Source organism: Rhinopithecus bieti, unplaced genomic scaffold, assembly GCF_001698545.2.
Source record: "Rhinopithecus bieti isolate Rb0 unplaced genomic scaffold, ASM169854v2 scaffold_18037, whole genome shotgun sequence".
Classification (NCBI taxonomy): Eukaryota; Metazoa; Chordata; class Mammalia; order Primates; family Cercopithecidae; genus Rhinopithecus; species Rhinopithecus bieti.
Genome location: NW_016809071.1, coordinates 4,565 through 24,605, shown reverse-complemented (window position 1 = coordinate 24,605; position 20,041 = coordinate 4,565). Strand labels below are relative to the sequence as shown.

At 40.8% G+C, this 20,041-nt stretch overlaps 1 long non-coding RNA gene across 1 annotated transcript in view; it reads right to left on the bottom strand.

Moving 5' to 3' along the window:
* LOC108539580 (uncharacterized) overlaps positions 1 to 19,763 on the bottom strand; it is a 48,187-nt gene extending 28,424 nt beyond the window's left edge. Inside the window, exon 1 of the long non-coding RNA XR_001888435.1 lies at positions 19,643 to 19,763. This is a non-coding gene — a long non-coding RNA (uncharacterized LOC108539580). The remainder of the gene's footprint in view (positions 1 to 19,642) is intronic.
* Between the last annotated feature and the right edge of the window lie 278 nt (positions 19,764 to 20,041).

Below are 20,041 nucleotides of genomic sequence, written 5' to 3'. Positions count from 1 at the left end.
TAGTTCTAGATCCTTGAGGAATTGCCACAGTGTCTTCTACAATGATTGAACTAATTTACACTCACACCAACAGCATAAAAGCGTTCCTATTTCCCACATCCTCTCCAGCATCTGTTGTTTCCTGACTTTTTAATGATTGCCATTCTAACTGGTGTGAGATGGTATCTCATTGTGGTTTTGATTTGCATTTCTCTAATGACCAGTGATGATGAGCATTTTTTCATGTTTGTTGGCTGCATAAATGTCTTCTTTTGAGAATTGTCTGTTCATATCCTTCACCCACTTTTTGATAGAGTTGTTTTTTTCTTGTAAATTTATTTAAGTTCTTTGTAGATTCTGGATATTAGCCCTTTGTCAGATGGATAGATTGCAAAAATTTTCTCCCATTCTGTAGGTTGCCTGTTCACGCTGATGATAGTTTCTTTTGCTGTGCAGAAGCTCCTTAGTTTAATTAGATCCCACTTGTCTATTTTGGCTTTTGTTGCCATTGCTTTTGGTGTTTTAGTCATGAAGTCTTTGTCCATGCCTATGTCCTGAATGGTATTGCCTAGGTTTTCTTCCAGGTCTTTTACGGTTTTAGGTCTTACGTTTAAGTCTTTAATCCATCTTGAGTTACTTTTTGTATAAAGTTTAAGGAAGGGATCCAGTTTCAGTTTTCTACATATGGCTAGCCAGTTTTCCCAGCACCATTTATTAAGTAGAGAATCTTTTCCCCATTGCTTCTTTTCATCAAGTTTGTCGAAGATCAGATGGTTGTAGATGTGTGGTGTTATTTCTGAGGCTCTGTTCTGTTCCCTTGATCTATATATCTGTTTTGGTACCAGTACTATGCTGTTTTGGTTGCTGTAGCCTTGTAGTATAGTTTGAAGTAAGGTAGCATGATGCTTTTGATTGTGTCCACTGGGCTTGTTCTGCCCATTCTGCCTGGCAGGCTGCGCTCAGCTCCTGCTACTGGCCTGGATCCCATGCCTGCCAAGGATGAGCCAGGCACAGAGTGGCAAGGGGTGTGTGAGGGAGCAAGTGCAGGTTCTAGCGACTGCACACAGCCAGGTGCACCTGCTGCAGTGGAGTGGACAGCTCCAGACTCTAGCTCAGGTACCAGCTGTGTGTAAGGCTGCGGCTAGACCAGCTGTACCACAAGTGGCTTCCACTGCAGGCACCAGGGAATGCTCTGGCACCCAAGAGCTCAGAGATGCCAGGAACTGCAGAGTCCCAAACAGAGTTTACAGTGTGTCAGAACCCAGTCTCGGGGAGCCCCAAGGTCTGGACCCCTAGAAGGGCCACAGCTCTTTTCTCCTTCTTGCCACCTGCAGCATTATCACTGGCCAGAGAATGATATTTTCTGTAAAGATTTGCCTCAGGAGGTGGGATCTGTGCCCATCAGGGTCCCAGCAAATGTCACACTCAAAAGGAGTAATGGAAGATAAATCAATGAAGGGTCTGTTTACCAGGGTGTGGGCAGAGTTAAGAGTAAACAAAGAAAACAAGTAAAGCACCTTCAGGCTTGTAGCAGAAATCATTACCACCTGGAGGCCTGAAGGGGCCAAGGGAAAAAGTGTCCCCACCTCTAAGAGAGGGTTGCCAGCAAGAGCTGTGGCCTAACAGAAATTCAGAGACTCATGGCTGGGCACAGAGGAGCCAGGGGCGAGGCGGAATCCATCAGCTGACCTTCCTCCCCTACCACACCCCAATCTCCTGCTGATGCATTCTATTGGTCAAAATGGTTAAAACTCCTCCAGAGGACAGGGAAAGGGAGTGGCTTTCCAGAGCAGAGTACAGGCAGTGAAGTGTAGAGTGGGAGACAAATGGAAGGTCTGGCAGAGGTGCGGGCATTCTCCTTGACAGAAGACAGGCATCCTTCTTCACTAAAATAAGATGAGAGGAAAATGTCTGAGTAGAAACAGAGACATTCAAGGGTGGTAGGATAGGAAGCTGAGTGAGTTAAACATGAGGAAGGGATGGAGGGGAACATCATAGAAGTTAAAGAGTTTGTATCAGTAAGACAGCATCCCCAAACTGCACCTAGTGTTGAAATGCCACAGCAGACTCACGGGGTGTTCAAGAAAAGCACAGTGACACTGGGTATCTTTCAATCACTGCATGAATTGCAAGCTTGATATAGTTGACAGTTTCAATGTCAGATCATGCTATTTCCTTTCAATGGCATTATGTCTTTGCAAGGCTGAGTTTTCTATAATTGTTGAGAAAGCAAGTGCCATAGGAAAATCAGTGAGAACAAGAAATGAGATTGGGGCATCCAATAATATTCCAAGATCTGAGAATTCGTGTGTTGCCCAACAGGCACACACAACCCGTTGTGTTATTTCAGAATAAAATTAAAAATAGTAATTTTTTCCAATTAATACATAGTATTTTTTGAAATGGCTACTAAGTTGTTCAGGTATGAATACGTATTAAGTTGTTTAGACCTAACTATTTCATGAAAGGAATTGTTAGGTTTTTGTTTTTTTGGCCTAGGGGTTCCATGAAAACTTTATTGAGATGCTAATGATACTGTGAAATCAGCAAGTTTGGGAACCTCGGAACTAAGGTGTTTTCAACTACACTAAGGGAAAAAAAAGCTCTACTCTTTTCAACAAATGGTGCTAGGAAAATTGAATATCCATATGCAAAAGAATGAAGCTGAGCCTGCACTTATACTATATGCAAAACTTAACTCAAAATGAATTGAAGATTTAAAAGTGAGAGCTAAAACTATAAAACCCTTGGAAAAAAATCATTCGGAGAAAGCATCATGACATTGGAATTGGAAATAATTTCTTGACTACAACACCAAATACAGAGGCAACACAAAGAAAAAATATACAGGACTCCATTAAAATAAAAATTTGTGCATCAGGAGACACTAACAGACTAAAAAGGCAACCCAAAAGAGGGACAGCATATTTGCAAATAATATATCTTTTAAGGAGCTAATATCTAGAATACATAAAGAACTCTCACAACTCACAACTCAACAACAACAAAGAACCAAACAATCCAACTCAAAAATGGGTAAAGGACTTGGATATTTCTCCAAAGATAGCCCTTAAGCACATGAACAGTGCTCAGCATCACTAGGCATTGGGGAAATGCAAATCAAAACCACATGTGATGGCGTCTTCAATCTTACTACTTCCATGTTAGCAGGCTATTATCCAAAAACAGAAAGTTAGAACTGTTGGAGAGGATATGGAGAAATTTGTGCATTGCTGGTGAGAAAGTGAAATGATGCAGCCACTATGGAAGATAATATAGTGGTTATTCAAAAAATTAAACAAATTCCAGCACTTTGGGAGTCCAAGGCAGGTGGATCACAAGGTCAGAAGTTCGAGACCAGCCTGACCAACACGGTGAAACCCTGTCTCTACTAAAAATATAAAAATTAGCCAGGCATGGTGGTGGGTGCCTGTAATCCCAGCTACTCAGAAGGCTGAGGCAAGAGAATCACTTGAACATGGGAGGCAGAGGTTGCAGTGTGCCAAGATCGTGCCACTGCACTCCAGCCTGGGTGACAGAGTGAGACTCCTTCTCAAAAAAAAAAAAAAAAAACTTAAACATAGGGTTACCATGTGATCCACCGATGACAATTCTAGGTATAGATACAAAAGAGTTGAAAACAGGGACTCAAAGAGATATCTGTACAGCAATGTTCATAGCAACATTATTCATAGTAGCCAAAAAGTGGAGGCAACCCAAGTGTCCATCAACAAGTAAATGGATAATCACAATGTTTTATGTATGTATGTATGTATATATATATATAGGAATTGGCAATGATTTCAGTAATATACTGGTGTATATATATATATATATATATACACACACACACACACACAATGGACTATTATTCAGCCTTAAAAAGAAATAAAATTTGATGCATGCTACAACATGGACAAACCTTTAAAACATTATGATAAGTAAAATAAGTCAGACACAAAAGAACAAATGTTGCATGATTACACTTACATGAGACACCTAGAGCAGTCAAATTCATAGAGACAGAAAGTAGAATGATGGTTACTAGGAGCTGAGGGGAGGGAGGAATGTAGAGTCATTAATTAATGGATAGGATTCCATTTGAGATTATGGAAATGTTCTGGGGATGGATAGTGGTGATGATTGCACAATGTGAATGTGCTTAATGCCACTCACCTGTACTCTTAAAATGGGTTAAAATGGTAAATTGCCTACAAAATATATTTTACCACAATCTAAAAAAACTTTTAAAAAGATCATAGCATATGCAACTTGGCAACTATCACAGTAATAATTGATTCAGAAAAGAATCATCAATAGATGCTAATACTCATGGATAAAAGCTTAATTAAGAACAGAAAGTACAGTATCAAAAGTGTCTCCCTACAGAATAATAACTTATAAAGGACAAAATAGTGACTTTACAGTGGACAAACCAGGCAGACACTCTCTCAACTAAGTGATCAAAGTTAGCCTCACTAGTAATGGAAGAAATGAACCCTCTGTTCCTCTGGATATGCTGCACTGAGAAAAACACAACAGAACTCCACATCACTGATACTTTTGCCAAAAAGCATAACCTGAATCTCATTATGAGGAAATAATCAACGACTTATAAACCACAATAATAAGTAAAAAGAAAACCTTTACTCAACTGGCTTACTATAGCATGGCTAATTTCTTCTTTTGCGGTGAGATAGGATGACTCTAGGTTTATCTGATTTAGCATTTCATCATTTGTTTTTGTTTCTGTATATTTTTTGCTCTGCCATCTTTTGCTTCTCAGGTTAACTCCCATGATTGCAAGATGGTGGCCGTGGTTCCAATGTTATGTCCAGACGTAACAATGGGCATGGGAGACAATAAGATATTTTTCATATTTATCACTTTTAATCAGTGAAGAAACCTTTTCCTAAAAGCCTGCAATATAGGTACTAATGTGGTTTGGCTGTGCCCCCACCCAAATCTCATCTCACATGTTATGGGAGGGATCCTGTGGGAGCAAATCTTTCCTGTGCTGTTCTCATGGTAGTGAATACATCTCATGAGATGTAATGGTTTTATAAGGGGGAGTTTTCGTGCACAAGCTTTCTCTTTTCCTGGTGCCATCCATGTAAGATGTGACTTGCTCTTCCTTGCCTTCTGCCATAATTGTGAGGCATCCACAGCCACATGGAACTGTAAGTCCATTAAACTTCTTTCTTTTGTAAATTGCCCAGTCTCAGGTATGTCTTTACCAGCAGCATGAAAACAAAATAATACAGTAAATTGGTACCGGTACAGTGGGGCGCTGCTGTAAAGATAACCGAAAATGTGGAGGCAATTTGGAACTGGGTAACAGGCAGAGGTTGGAACAGTTTGAAGGGCTCAGAAAAAGACAGGAAAGTGTGGGAAAGTTTGGAATTCCCTAGAGACTTGCTAAATAGCTTTGACCAAAATGCTGACAATGAGATGGACAATGAAATCCAGGCTGAAGTCGTCTCAGATGGAGATGAGGAACTTGTTGGGAACTGGAGCAAAGGTGACTCTTGTTATGTTTTAGTAAAGAGATTGGAAGCATTTTGCCCCTGCCCTAGAGACTTGTGGAACTTTGAACTTGAGAGGATATCTGGTGGAAGAAATTTCTAAGCAGCAAAGCATTCAAGAGGTGACTCAGGTGCTGTAATGGCATTCCATTTTAAAAGGGAAACAGAGCATCATAGTTTGGAAAATTTGCAGTCTGACAATGCAATAGAAAAGAAAATACAATTTTCTGAGGAGAAACTCAAGCTGGCTGTAGAAATTTGCATAAGTAACAAGGAGCTGAATGTTATTCATCAAGAAAATGGGGAAAATGTCTCCAGGGCAAGTCAGAGACCTTTGCAGCAACCCCTCACATCACAGGCCCAGAGACCTAGGAGGAAAAAATGGATTCATGGGCTGGGCCCAGAGTTCCTCTGCTGTGTGCAGTCTAGAGACTTGGTGACCTGCATCCCAACCACTCCAGTGACTAAAAGAGGCCAAGGTACAGATTAGGCTGTTGCTTCATAGGGTGAAAGGCCCAAGCCTTGGCAGCTTCCATGTGGTGTTGAGCCTGTGGGTGCACAGAAGTCATGAATTGAGGTTTGGGAACCTCCACCTAGATCTCAGAGGATGTATAGAAACACCTGGATGCCCAGGCAGAATTTGCTACAGGGGCAGGGCCCTCACGGAGAACTTCTGCTATGGCAGTGCAGAAGGGAAATGTGAGGTCAGAGCCCTGACAAAGAGTCCCTACTTGAGCACTGTCTAGTGGAGCTTTGAGAAGAGGACCACTGTCCTCTAGACCCCAAAATGATAGATCCACTGACAGCTTGTACCCTGTACCTGGAAAAGCCACAAACAACACCAGCCCATGAAAGCAGCCAGGAGGGGGGCTATTGCCTGCAAAGCCACAGGGGTGGAGCTGCCCAAGGCTATGAGAGCCCACCTATTACATTATGACCTGGATGTGAGATATGTAGTCAAAGGAGATCATTTTGGAGTTTTAAGATTTTTTTTTTTTTTTTTTCTTTTTTTTGCGACGGAGTCCTCACTCCTGTCGGCCCAGGCTGGAGTGCAGTGGCCGATCTCAGCTCACTGCAAGGCTCCGCCTGCCCGGTTTACGCCATTCTCTGCCTCCAGCCTCCTGAGTTAGCTCGGGACTACAGGCACCCGCCACCTCGCCGGCTAGTTTTTTGTATTTTTAAGTAGAGACGGGGTTTCACGCCTGGTTAGCCAGGATGGTCTCGATCTACTGACCTTTGATCCGCTCCATCTCAGCCTCCCAAAGTGCTGGCGTTACAGGCTTGACCACTGTGACCGCCTGGAGGTTTTAGAGGATTTACTGCCCACTGGGATTTCTGGACTTGCATGGGGCCTGTAGCCCCCTTTGTTTTGGCCAATTTCTCCCCATTTGGAACAAAAACATTTATACAATGCCTATACCCCCATTGTATCTAGGAAGTAACTAACTTGATTTTGATTTTACAGGCTCATAGGCAGAAAGGATTTGCCTTGTCTCAGATGAGACTTTGGACTGTGAGTTAATGCTGAAATGAGTTAAGTCTTTGTGGGACTGTTGAGAAGGCATGATTGGTTTTGAAATATGATGAAATTAGACTTAGGAGGGGCCAGGGGCAGAATGATGTGGTTTGGCTGTGTTCCCACCCAAAGAAAATCTTGAATTCCCACATGTGAGAGGGACATGGTGGGAAGTAATTGAATCATGCGGGCAGGTCTTTCTCGTGTTGTTCTCTTGATAGTGACTACATCTCATGAAATCTGACGGTTTTATAACGGGGAGTTTCCCTGCACATACTCTCTTCCCTTGTCTGCTGCCATGTGAGACATCCCTTTCCCCTTCTGCCATGATTGGGAGGTCTCCCCAGCCATGCGAAACTATAAGTCCATTAAACCTCTTTCTTTTGTAAATTGTCCACTCTCAGGTATATCTTTATCAGCAGCGTGAAAACAGGCTAATACAGGTACCCTCCTGGGACTTCGGCAAAAACAATCACATGCCAACTCCTAAACAAATCACTAGGGAAGAGAAAGAGATTGCCAGGACTAGCCCTGGAGTACTCAGGAGCTCCCTGCAAGCCATGGAGAAGGATGAACACCCAAACCAAAGTGTGGCTCTTCAACAAAGAAGATGAACAAAAGACCTCCATTGTTAAGGCCAGCTGCAACACGGAATGTGAGATGATTTAGTTACATGGACGTTGTAGGGAACTGCTATGGTTTTAATGTGTCCCCCACATTAGGTTTCATGTACTGAAACTTAATCTCTAATGTAACAATGTTAAAAGGTGAAATTAAGAGGTGATTAATGGTCTTAATATGAATGGATTCTGTTATTATGGGTGTGAATTTATAATCTCAGAAGTGGGTTCCTGATGAAAGTATGGGTTTGGGCCCCTTCCCCTCTCCCTCTCACATGCACTCTCTTGCCCTTCCACCTTCTGCCATGAAATGACATACCACAAGGTCCCTTACCAGATGCCAGCACCATGCTCTTGGACTTTCCAAGCTCCAGAACCTTGAGCCAAAAAACCCCTGCTATTGTTTATAAATTACCCAGTCAGTGGTAGTCTTTTATTGCAGCAGAAAACAGACTAAGAAAGGGACCTAGAGTCACAGTGAGGGGAGGGCTAAGGTGGATCAATTACATCTAGGGGTCAGAGATGGCAGCAGCAAAGACACATGAAGGATGCCGTTAGTGCAGGGAGGAACCTGAAAGAAATTTTGGGTTTTTCTTTCTGTTCAGATGATTATAACAGCATCAAACTGGAAAAAAAATGTGGCAAGATGAAGTGTATAAATATTCTTGTAACGCATCTATTTTATGAAAACTAAAGACATCTTCAATTTAGTAAGTGGGAAAGGGAAATGAGAGAATTTGTTTTCAAATAGTGTGACTTGGGTGGATGAGAGAAAATAAAGATTTTCCAGAAGACTATGGATGGAATGTGGCTTTTATGTAGTAAACACTCCCTTGGACTTACAATCCCCCTGTCTAGCGTATTATATATAGTGCTTTATCACTTTGAGTCTCAAGAAACTTAATCAATACCACTGTTGCCTAAATTGAAGTCCAATTATTCTTTTTCAGTCTTGAACACACGTGAACTACAACTGTTTAGCATCTGCTTATTTCCAGAAGTTATTTCACACAGATTTCACAAAATCTATTTAATTGTATCCTGGAACACTTAGAGGACACCTCTTTATGGCATTTCATGAAGGCAGTACTAATCAATAAAAATGAACAATTCCTAGATGTTATTACTTGCAAAAAAAATCAATACAATACATTTTACAGAGAGGTTCTTTTGTTACATCTATATTCTAGATTCAGTGTAGTCTTTAACATTGATCATTAAAAAAATCAAGTTCTCTACTGATTTGTCAACAGAGAAAAGCATTTCTGAACTGATTCTAATTTCCTAGCTAGTAGGGGCTTGTTGCTTGGGATTTAAATACATTTGGGCATTTTTATGAATCAACTAAATTGCTTTTTAATATAAATTCATCAAAATATTTCTGTCACAGAATATATCTTAATTTTTTAATATACTTTAATTTGTTTATCCATTTATCCAACAAATATTTATAACTTCGCATGTATTATGGAAGGAACCAAGGGCACAATGGTCAGTGATTCAAAAGAATGCCAGTATTAACAATATAGAATGTACTCAGTGTATATGCCAGGCACTGTGCCAAGTGTGTAACAACAGTTTTTCATATGTTCACCCTATCTGGTGGTTAATATTACCATCATCTCCAATGTACAGATAGGGAAACTGGGACTTAAAAGAGGTGAATGAGATAAGTTATCTAAGCTATTACAGCTAAGAAATGGAAGGGGCAAGAGGCAAGACCCAAGCCCAGTTTGGCTGTCTCTAGAACCCAAGCTCTTAATCCACAGTGCTAGAGTGCTTCTGGCAGATCATGTGTGTTAAGGAATCACAAATGTGATAAATGAGAGAGGATAGAAGGCATCCATCCTTGCAGGAGAATAAAGAAGACCCTCATGCATGTGACATTTTAGCTGAATGGGAGTAGGCCAAGAAAACCTGGAGGGGTTGAGGGGATTGTACAACTAAGCAGAGGAAAAGTATGTGCAAGGTGCAGAGAAACTAAGGGGAAAACATTTTGTATGGCTGAAACCTACTGATGAAAGGAGGGTGAAGGGCAAGTAGTAAGACTCAGGCTTAACATGCAAACTTCGTTAATGTTAGGCCATTCTTGCATTGCTATAAAGGAACACCTGAGATGGGGTAATTCATAAAGAAAAGAGGTTTAATTGGCTTACAGTTCTGCAGGCTGCATAAGCATGGTGCCGAAATCTGCTCAGCTTCTGGGGAGGCCTCGGGGAGCTTTTACTCATGGCAGAAGGCGAAGTGTGAGCAGGCATGTCACATAGCCAGAGCAGGAGCAAGAAAAAGGAGAGGGGAAGATGCCAAACATTTTTAAACAATCAGCTCTCATGAGAACTCACTATCACAAAGAAAGCACCAAATGGATGGTCCTAAACCACTCATGAGAAATCCACCCCCATAATGCAGTCACCTCCTACCAGGCCCCTCCTTCAGCATTGAAGATTACATTTCAATATGACATTTGGGGGAGACAAATATCCCAACTATATTTGTTAGTAATAATAGACTTCATTCTAAAGGCAAAGGCACACAATCACGCCATCTAGATACCACTTTCCTCTATTCTATTTTCTTGCATATTTTTTGACATTTTCATTAAATTTTTCAGTTTTTTAAATTATAAATGGAATACATGTAAAATAATTTTCTTCAATATTTAATGTATCAAATTCAAAAGAGACATGACTTGGGTTACCGGACTGTTTTTTGGTTAAAATGTCTTAATGAATTTTTTTTTTTTTTAAGACAGTCTCACTCTGTAGCCCAGGCTGGAGTGCAGTGGCTCACTGCAACCTCCACCTCCTAGGTTCAAGCATTTCTCCTCTCAGCCTCCCGAGTAGCTGGGACTACAGGCACACACCACCATACCCCACTAAATTTTTTGTATTTTTAGTAGAGACAGGGTCTTACCATGTTGGCCACGCTAGTCTCAAACTCCTGACCTCAAGTGATTCACCAGCCTTGGCCTCCCAAAGTGCTGGGATTACAGTCATGAGCCACCGTGCCCAGCCTCCTTTAGTGATTTCTAATCATTCTTCTTGATTAAGGACTTTCATTGGGAAAGTATGTTTTCACTAGCTTTGCAGATGTATTTGAGTAGGAAGAGGATCCTAGTGTTTTCAGCTACTTGAAAGGCATAGACATTATCATCAGTGGACACCGTGTTTTGGGAGTTTGGATTTTTTTTTTAAGTTGGGATTCTTACTTTGTTGACCAAGCTGGAGTACAGTGGCATGATCCCAGCTCACCGCAGCCTCAAATTCCTGGGCTGAAGTGATCCTCTCCTGCATCAGCCTCCCCAATAGCTAGGACTATAGGCGTGTACCACCATGCCCAGCTGATTTTTTTTTTTTTTTTTTTTTGGGACATGGGGTCTCACTATATTGCCCATACTGGACTCAAACTCCTGGCCTCAAGCAATCCTCATGCCTTAGTCTCCCAAAGCACTGAGATTACAGGTATGAGCCACCATGGCCTGACACTTTATTTTACTATCTACACTTTGATAACTGGCTAGCAGGTAGGGCCCCAGCTCCTGGAAGGGACACTGAGACCAATGGTCTGTCTATCTTTGCAATTCAGAACTTGTCCTTCCACTTTCAAGAGGTAGCTCCTTGACAGCACTTGCTTCTAATAGAGATCTGTTGCATCAAAATTAAAATTCTAATACAGACACAGGAGCACACTTTTGCATCAGTTGAAAGCAATCAGCAATGGAGAATATCTGCAGCTTCTTCACTGGTATTTGCAGTTCCCCAGATCTCTGAACTTTGAGGAAACAATGGTGGTTCTTGAATCTACTAAAGCAGCCACTCTACATAATTTTCAGGTTTTTCTTAAGTTTCATTTTATATATTACTAAGGTGTTTTTCTTTACTTGTGAAAAAGTATGCCTTGATCTCTTAAAATGTTAGCATGCTGGTGGAAAAACCACATATGAACAATGATGCCTTTGATGTTATATTGACACCATTCCTCTATTTGCCAATTGCACATGAGCCAATATACCTTGAGGAAACACACATGGTGGTAGTGTAGGCTGTGCTGATTAAAATCTTATAAAATAAACCAGGTGCGGTAGCTCATGCCTGTAGTGCCAGCTACCCCAGAGGCTGAAGTGGGTGACTACTTGAGCTCAGGAGTTAGAAACCAGCCTAGGCAACATAGCAAGACCCTGTCCCTGAAGAACAAAATGTATACAATAATTAAGCAGCCATTTTACAGAATATGAAACCTTATATAACACGAGTTGAACTAGTTTGATTTGTGACAGACAACCCCAAATAACAGTGGCTTCAAAACATTAGAAGTTTATCTTTCTTTCACTTCAAAGAAGCACATGCCTTGGACCCTTCAATCTCGATGCATTGCTGCCCCAAGTCAGGCCACGCACGGTTCCTGCCACAGCTCATGGTCCCGATTACATTGTAGTCCAGACTTCAAGAAGGAGGGCAGGCAGAAGGCAGTTGCCCTCTCTTTAAAGACTTTCTGGAATTTTGCACACAAGACTTTATCTTACATTTCAGTGGCCAATACTTACTGATATAACCACATCCAATTGCAAGAGAGGCTGGTGGCAATGTGCCCAGCTAAAAATTAAGCTTCCTACTACTGAGGAGGAAGAAAGGACGTTGGGATGCAAAAAGCACCCCTTACCCCAGCCACCTTGATGAAAGCACAAAGTGAGAACACTTAACTAGATGACTGTGGGCTTGCAACCTGAGCCTAGCTCTCAGACTAAAGGAGGCGGGGTTCAAGATGTGGAAATGTTGAGGAAGGGAATCCTTGGAAATAAGAGGTTTTGCTTGCCCTGGGAAGCATGATAAACTAAGACACACAATCCGCTACAACTCTAGCCTGAGTGAAACTGAACAAGGAAGGGAAATGAAGTCCAGTTCTTAATTCGGAACCCAGAGGTTTGCAGGCAAAGTCAGTTCCCAAGAGGCCCTTGAGAGGGTTGAGATGAATGAGGGAATTGTTATCAATAGAGCCACGGGAAATTTTAAGAGGACAAGATTGGGCCCTGCAAAGGAGGCATGTCCTGAGAGCAGGAGAACACTCAGCAGGAGCCCAGACCAAGCTGAGTCATTTCCACAAATCAAGAGGTACACACAGCACTGGGTGGGTTAGGTCCCTGCCCCAACCCCAGAGATGTACTTGGATTTTATAATGGAAGAAAAGGAAAATAGAAGTCTCTAGGGCAAGTTTGTTTGTTTGTTTGTTTGTTTGTTTTATTTGGATTAGAACAAATTCTTCCTTTTAAGTCCTATTTAGTAGATTTCTAAAATACAAAAGTGAATACTGCCCTTTGTGATGAATGAGTCCAAAGGTAGGGAAAGAAAACTATTGATTATCCCTGCACCTCACCCTGTATGAGCCTCCGAGGTATGCAGTTAGCTGCCTGGCATGCAAACACCTTCCCCTCCCTCTCCTCACACATATACAAGCATATTCAAATATATATGCATGTAGATGGAACTGTTGTCTTCTAGAGTTTCTTGGGGGTATGTTTTGTTTTACAAAAATAGGATTTGATTGTAAATATTGTCTTGAAACCTGCTTTAGAAAATGTATCTTGAACACCCACCCAAATGAATGAATACAGAGCTGATTCATCGTTTCTAATACGTAATGTTCCATAATATATTTATCCTTTAATTTATTACTGGTGGACAGTCAGGAACTCATTCCATAGTTAACTACATTAGGACATCTCTTTTCAACAAAAGAGGCCTGCAGATAAACTCCAAGTACTAAGTTAGTACGTGAACCTGAGAAACATTAAAAATCTCCATGTACCCCTTAGTTTGGAAGTCATAAGAGGATCCAGTATTCCACTGAGAATCTGAGAACAGAAAATACAGGTTGGTACAAAAGCAACTGCAGTTTTGCCTTTACTTTTAATGACAAAACCACAATTACTTTTGGACCAACATACACTATCAAAGCATCAAAGGATGTGAAAGTATTAATTATATAACAGTAAACTGTTTAAAAATTTTGAACTGTGAGAACATCAACCAAATGCCAAAGAGGATAGCACATTGCTGTCAATCTTTTCATGGAACTAAACATCAGTTTAATTAAAATGATAATTGGCCGAGAGTGGCTCATGCTTGTAGTCCCAGCACTTTGGGAGGTCGAGGCAGGAAGATCATTTGAGACCACCCTAGCCAACACAGCAAGACCCCATCGCTAATTTAAAATAAAATAAGATGACAATTCTGCTTTTAGTCTGCATAGAAATCTTTGTGTTTTAACCAAGAAGAGAAAAATCACCTAAAAGCCATATCTCCAGGACAGAAATTTAAAAGATACATCTAAAAATCACCAGACATTGGCCAGGCTTGGGGGCTTACGCTTGTAATCCTAGCACTTTGGGAGGCTGAAGCTGGCGGATCACTTGAGGTCAGGAGTTTGAGACCAGCCTGCCCAGTATGGTGAAATCTGTCTCTACTAAAAATACAAAAAGTAGCCAAGTGTGGTGGAAGACACCTATAATCCCAGCTACTTGGGAGGCTGAGGCAGGAGAATCACTTGAACCCAGGAGGCAAAGGTTGCAGTAAGTCAAGATCACGCCACTGCACTCCAGCCTGGGTGACAGAACGAGACTCTGTCTCAAAAAAAACAAAACAAAACAAAAAATCACTAGACATTTCTATAAATAAGTAACAAGCCTTTGCTACCTGGGGCTCTTGTGACTCATGACCTAAGGTTGTGCTGTGCTGTAGGTGTGTCAGGTTCTCTTAATGAAGCTCATTCATAACCATCTCCCTCCAGTCCAGTCCACACTGACCAGCAGCTAGACCTTCCCTTGTAGTATCAGGCCCTGTTCCAAGGCCTGGACAACCTTCTCCAGTAGCCTGATAATGCTTATACAGCTTAATTTTAAACACTCAAAATCAGTGAGGATCCCAGTGCATTGAAAACAGACAACACCTGTGAAGCACTCATCACATGCCAGGCACTGCTTCAAAGCACAGTACATGTCTTCCTTTTTGAAATCCTCACAACAGTTCTATAAAGTCTTGTTAAGTGTCTATTACGTGCCAAAGCATTTCTATATGCATGGAGGATGCGAAGAAAATTTAGAGAGTCACAGTTCTGAAGAGGTTTATATTCTACTTAAGAAGCCAAGATCAAAGAACAAAACAAAAACAGAGCAGGACAAGCTGACACAATATTTAATTAAATGATGTTGTGGGGCTAAATGTGCAAGAGGAGATTAGAAAATGAAAGCTTCGAAGGGCTAGAGCTGTCTTTTCAGTATGAAATGTCTATAAATTCTGTTGTGGACAGAATTAAATTATTTTGTTAAAGATCCATTATTCCTCATTTAATGTTTCAGTTTAGACTTTTAAAATGAAGCAAGAAATGCTAGAATGCTAAACTTATTAAGAAAAAGCATAACTATTGTATAGATGATTCTTAGCATGCCTTTTGATTAGCCCGTGCGAATCTGCTGACCTGCTTTCCTTTCCCGATAAGAACGTGACGAGGATTGGGAAAGCACACGTTTACTTCAGTCCTCCAGTTGCTGGTGCCCATATGGGACTGTCTGTCCGTATTCCAACCAGTTAACAGTCATTTGTATTACTCTTGATCCATTTAAGAGTTAACCGTCATTTATATTATTCTTAATCCATTTAAGTTCAGTATCCCAACTTACTCCATGCCTCTGAACTTAGTGCCAGAAGTATAGCTTTATAAATCCTTGCTGTTCAGATTTATCAATTTATAAATTCACAGCACCAAAGCCATATATTGTGGAAGACTGACTTTGTTTGGAATCTCTGTTAGGAGTAAAAGGCAAGCTCTCTCTTTTTTCTCTGTATTTCCAGATGGATTTGATATGGAAGTGAGCTTCACACTGGTCCATCAAGCAATTGTGGACCAGACTAAATTCACTGGGAGGTGTTGGTCTAAAATCTTCCTCTTGCTTTTTGGCTCATCTAGGTATTAAGTTATTTAAGAAGGCAGAGGCTGGCACTAATTACATAAGCGTGTTTTTAGAAAAGTTATTTTCTTCATAACTTTAAAAGCAGGGTCTCTTTTAATAAAGAAAGCCAAAATTCTGAGATACTTGAGGAGATTTACTCAGAAAACTGATGAGCATAGATTTGCCTGTTCCTCATAAAACCTACTCTTTTCTATAAAGCAATGCATTTAGATCCTCTACAAAGCAGAATCTGAGGTGAGGATTAAGGTGCTAATACTTTCTTTGAGAAATGCAAGCCCAGGGCAGTCAGTGAGGGTGAAGTAAAAAGAAGTGTGAGGCAAGTGAAGCTGAACCACAGTGTGATGGAGTGTGTTAGTGGCACTGCAGAGGCTACTGCTTCCATTCAGTGTCAGAGAAGCACTGCAGGCTGCTCCACAGCACATTCACTCATCACACATGATTTTCCAGAAGGTTGCAGAAAGGAACTGCATTTTAGTTCACAGCAGAGGGAAAGGAGGGGAATGTGGGCGCCAGCTTCCACTCATCTCTTGTTTTGCCATTGCCAACATTCAACATTACAGGATTCTTCACAAGGGTGGTGAAATGAAGAATCCTATAACACAGAACAGGTGCACAAGGACAGTAATGTCAGAAGCAGATTGCTTGGCTTCCCATGTTCCCTTGCTTACTGCACATTTTCTAAGTGCAGGAATCTAGACTTTCCGTTGATTATGCAAGCTATCCAAAGTCCTTACGAGAAGTCTTCTGCTTATGTTAACTAGAATTGGTTTCTGTTGTTTGCAACCAAGAACCCGGACAGATTTGGCATACTTAAACAAGGAAAAAAGCAAACCCAGGAGGAAGTAATGGAATTCAAAAAAGAGTAGTAACAAAAATAATATATTTCCTGCAGTGACATCTGGCTTCCCCATACGTGCTCAACTCTATCAATAAGCATCAGAGAGGAGCTGTGTGCACTCAGAGTCAATGTTGTTTCTTTGTCACCTGGAGTCAAAGCGGAGACCACACACTGGAATATGATCATGTGGAGCAGACAGATACAGGAGAAGGCAACATGAAGACAGAGGCAGAGATTGGGGGGATGTGGCCACAAGCTAAGGCAGCTGGGCAACGGCCAAAAGCTAGAAGAGGCAAAGAACAATTCTTCCCTAGTGCAGATTTGCACTTGATTGTGGACTTCTAGCCTAGAGAACTTCTAGCCTAAAGAATAAATTTCTGTTGTTTGAAGCCAGCCAGTTTGTGGTCCTTCATTATGGCAGCCCTAGGCAACTAAGACACCCATCAATCCTACTCTCAGGTAGTTACCAAAGTGAAATAATAACCTATGTTCACTTAAAACTTGTAGGAAAATATTTATAGAAGTTTTACTCATAATAGCCAAAAACTGGAAAAACTCCAATGTCTCTTTACTGTGGGATGCTTAAACACACTGATAGCTTTGTACAACGAAATACTGCTCAGCAAGAAAGGGACAAACTAGTGAGACCATAACAATATGGATGAACCTCAAATGTATTATGGTAAGTAAAAGAAGCCAGACCCAAAATGCTACATATGGTATGACTCCATTTATATGACATTCTGGAAAAGGCAAACCTCTGGGGTTGGCAAACAGAAGAGTGGTTAACTAGGGAATGGAGTTGGAGAAGGGTTGACTACAGAAGTGCCTCTGAGGAATTTTGGGGGTGGATGATTCAACAGTTCCGTATCTTGCTTGTGCTGGTGATAGGTTCATGCTGATACATTCAAAACCTATAGAACTATACATCAAAAAGAATGAATTGTATTGCATGTAAATTAAAATATGTTTAAAATGTGTTTAAAGAGTACCCTGATAAGTTATCATGCAGAACCTGGTACCAAGTACTCAGGAAGATCACTCGAATGCACAGTCTGCATGTCAAGGGGAAACTCGTTTTGCTTCAGAAAAATCGTTGAGGAGCAGATACATTATTTTTACTGTCATTTAATGCCATCAACCAAAATATTTGTTGAGGGACAAGGTTTACCTAAGACATGCTAAAAGTAGATAAAAGGTTTTAAAAGGAACAGTCCTGACTGGGCATGGTGGCTCTCACCTGTAATCCCAGCACTTTGGGAAGCTGAGGCAGGAGAATCACATGAGGCCAGGAGTTTGAGACCAGACTGGGCAACATATCCTGGACAACATAAAAACATAGTGGAGACCAGCCTGTCTCTACAAAAATTAAATAAACAAGCAGTCTATGCTCTTAAGGCACTAAAACCCTAAAGAAAACTAATGTGAGGTAGAACACAAATATGTCATTATGACAAGCCGAAGGAAATGTGATCTCAAGATTTGCTCCTGACTTATTTTTTACTTCTGTGCATTTTATAGCTTTTCTTTCCTTCTTTCTCTTTTCTTTTTTCTCTTTTCTTTCTTTCTGTCTCCTTTTATAAGAAAAAAGTGTACTTCATAGTGTTTTTTTTTAAAAAGAGCTTAGAGAAAACAGAAAAGAGAATGAAAGAGAAGAGATTTTATAAATTAAGAAAATTCAAATAAAGGATTAGGAAATTTTAAAAAACACACCCTCCTACCCAGAATGGACAGCAGTCAGTGGAATGTGAAAACTGCTGAGGATCTCACTTGACCAAAAAGAACAAACAAATAAAATATGCAGTTTATAAATCTTGACATGCCTTGAAGTCAATTATATCCCTCAGTCAATAGAAGAAAATAAATTTAAATTGTTATTCTAACTCAACTGTGAAAGAACTGATTGGAAAGGTGAAAATTGATGAGATCTTAAACAGAAAGCTAAGTGAGGGAATTTTGAGTATAGTCACTTCTGACTTTCGATAAAAATAGGCACAAATCTATATCTGGAGGGTCTAAAAAGAAAGACGGCTTAAAAGGAATGAGGGATTCAAAATATAAGTTCTCACAATATCAGCACCAAGTATGGAGAAATGGAAAGGCATATATCAAAACCTATGTAGTTATATAAATTGCCCAATGGTAATCTCAATGTTTAATAGAACATTTATGAAACACGGAAGAAAATGACAAATATCCAACAAGTTCCAAAATGACACAACGTGAAACTCTTGATTATCATTCCAGGCTGAAGCACCAAATGAGGCAATGATGCCAAGGACAACGTGTTAGTCTGGGTTCTCCAGAGAAACAAAACCAACAGGAGAGATAGAGACAGAAATAGAGAGAGAAAGGGAGAGATTTATTATGAAGAACTGGGTCATGTCATTACAGGGACTGGGAAGTCCCACAGTCCACCATCGGCCAGCTAGAGACCCAGAATTACCTGCCGTGTATCTCCAGTCTGAGCCGGAGGCCTGAGAATCCGCAGAATTGATTGTGTAAGTCCCAGTCCAAGTACAGGAGAAGACCGATGTCCTGGCTTGACAGCAGTCAGGCAGAGAGAGCAGTGCTCCCTTACCATCCCTTTTGTCCTATTCAGGACTCAGTGGCTTGGAGGAGGCCTACCCACACTGGGGAGGGAAAACTGCCTTGTTCAGTCTACAGATTCACATGTTAATCTCATCCAGAAAGACCCTCACAGACACACCTAGAATAATATTTGACCTAACATCTGGGCACCTAATGGCTCAGTCAAGTTGACACTTAAAATTAACCATCACAGACAATAAAAGAGCCTTTTTAAACATCAGTAAGAGGAGAGGGACAAACCCATGCTTAGTGGCATGGTGATGACCAGTATGCGATAGGAAGGGAGGCAGCTCTGGGGCAGGGAGAGAGGGCTAAAGCTGGAATCTCCCCTGGGTTCCCAACTACTGACAGGACCACTCATAAGTTCCTTAACCTTAGGGAGCCCATTTCTGTTTCTCTATAGATATGTAATCATCCCATATATTTTGCAATAGAAATCACTTCTACTTTACAGGATTATTAGAAAGGGGTCATGTCTATAAAGAACTTAGCATATGAAGGTACCCATGAAGTAAGTAGATACTAAAGTTTTCCCAACAGAGCATTACATAACAAATTTCAAACATTTAATAACAAATGAACATTTAATAACAGAGCAAAACAACTTACTTTTAATTTAGATTTCATCATCTTCATCAGAAAATGGGGCTGGGCAGCTGGGCATGGTGGCTCACACCTGTAAACTCAGCACTTTGGGAGGCCAAGATGGGAGGATTGCTTGAGACCAGGAATTTTAGACCAGCCTCGCCAAGAGAGTGAGACTCCCACCTAAAATTTTTTGAAACAAATTTTAAAATTTTTAAATTAAAAAAGAAAATGGGACTGGGCGCAGTGGCTCACTCTTGTAACCCCAGTACTTTGGGAGGCTGAGGTGGGAGGATTGCTTGAGGTCAGGAGTTCAAGATCAGTCTGGTCAACATATTGAGACCTGTCTCAAAAAAAAATTGAAAATATTTTTAAAAATAAATATATAATTTTTTAAATTAAAAAAGAAAGTAGAGCCAGGCA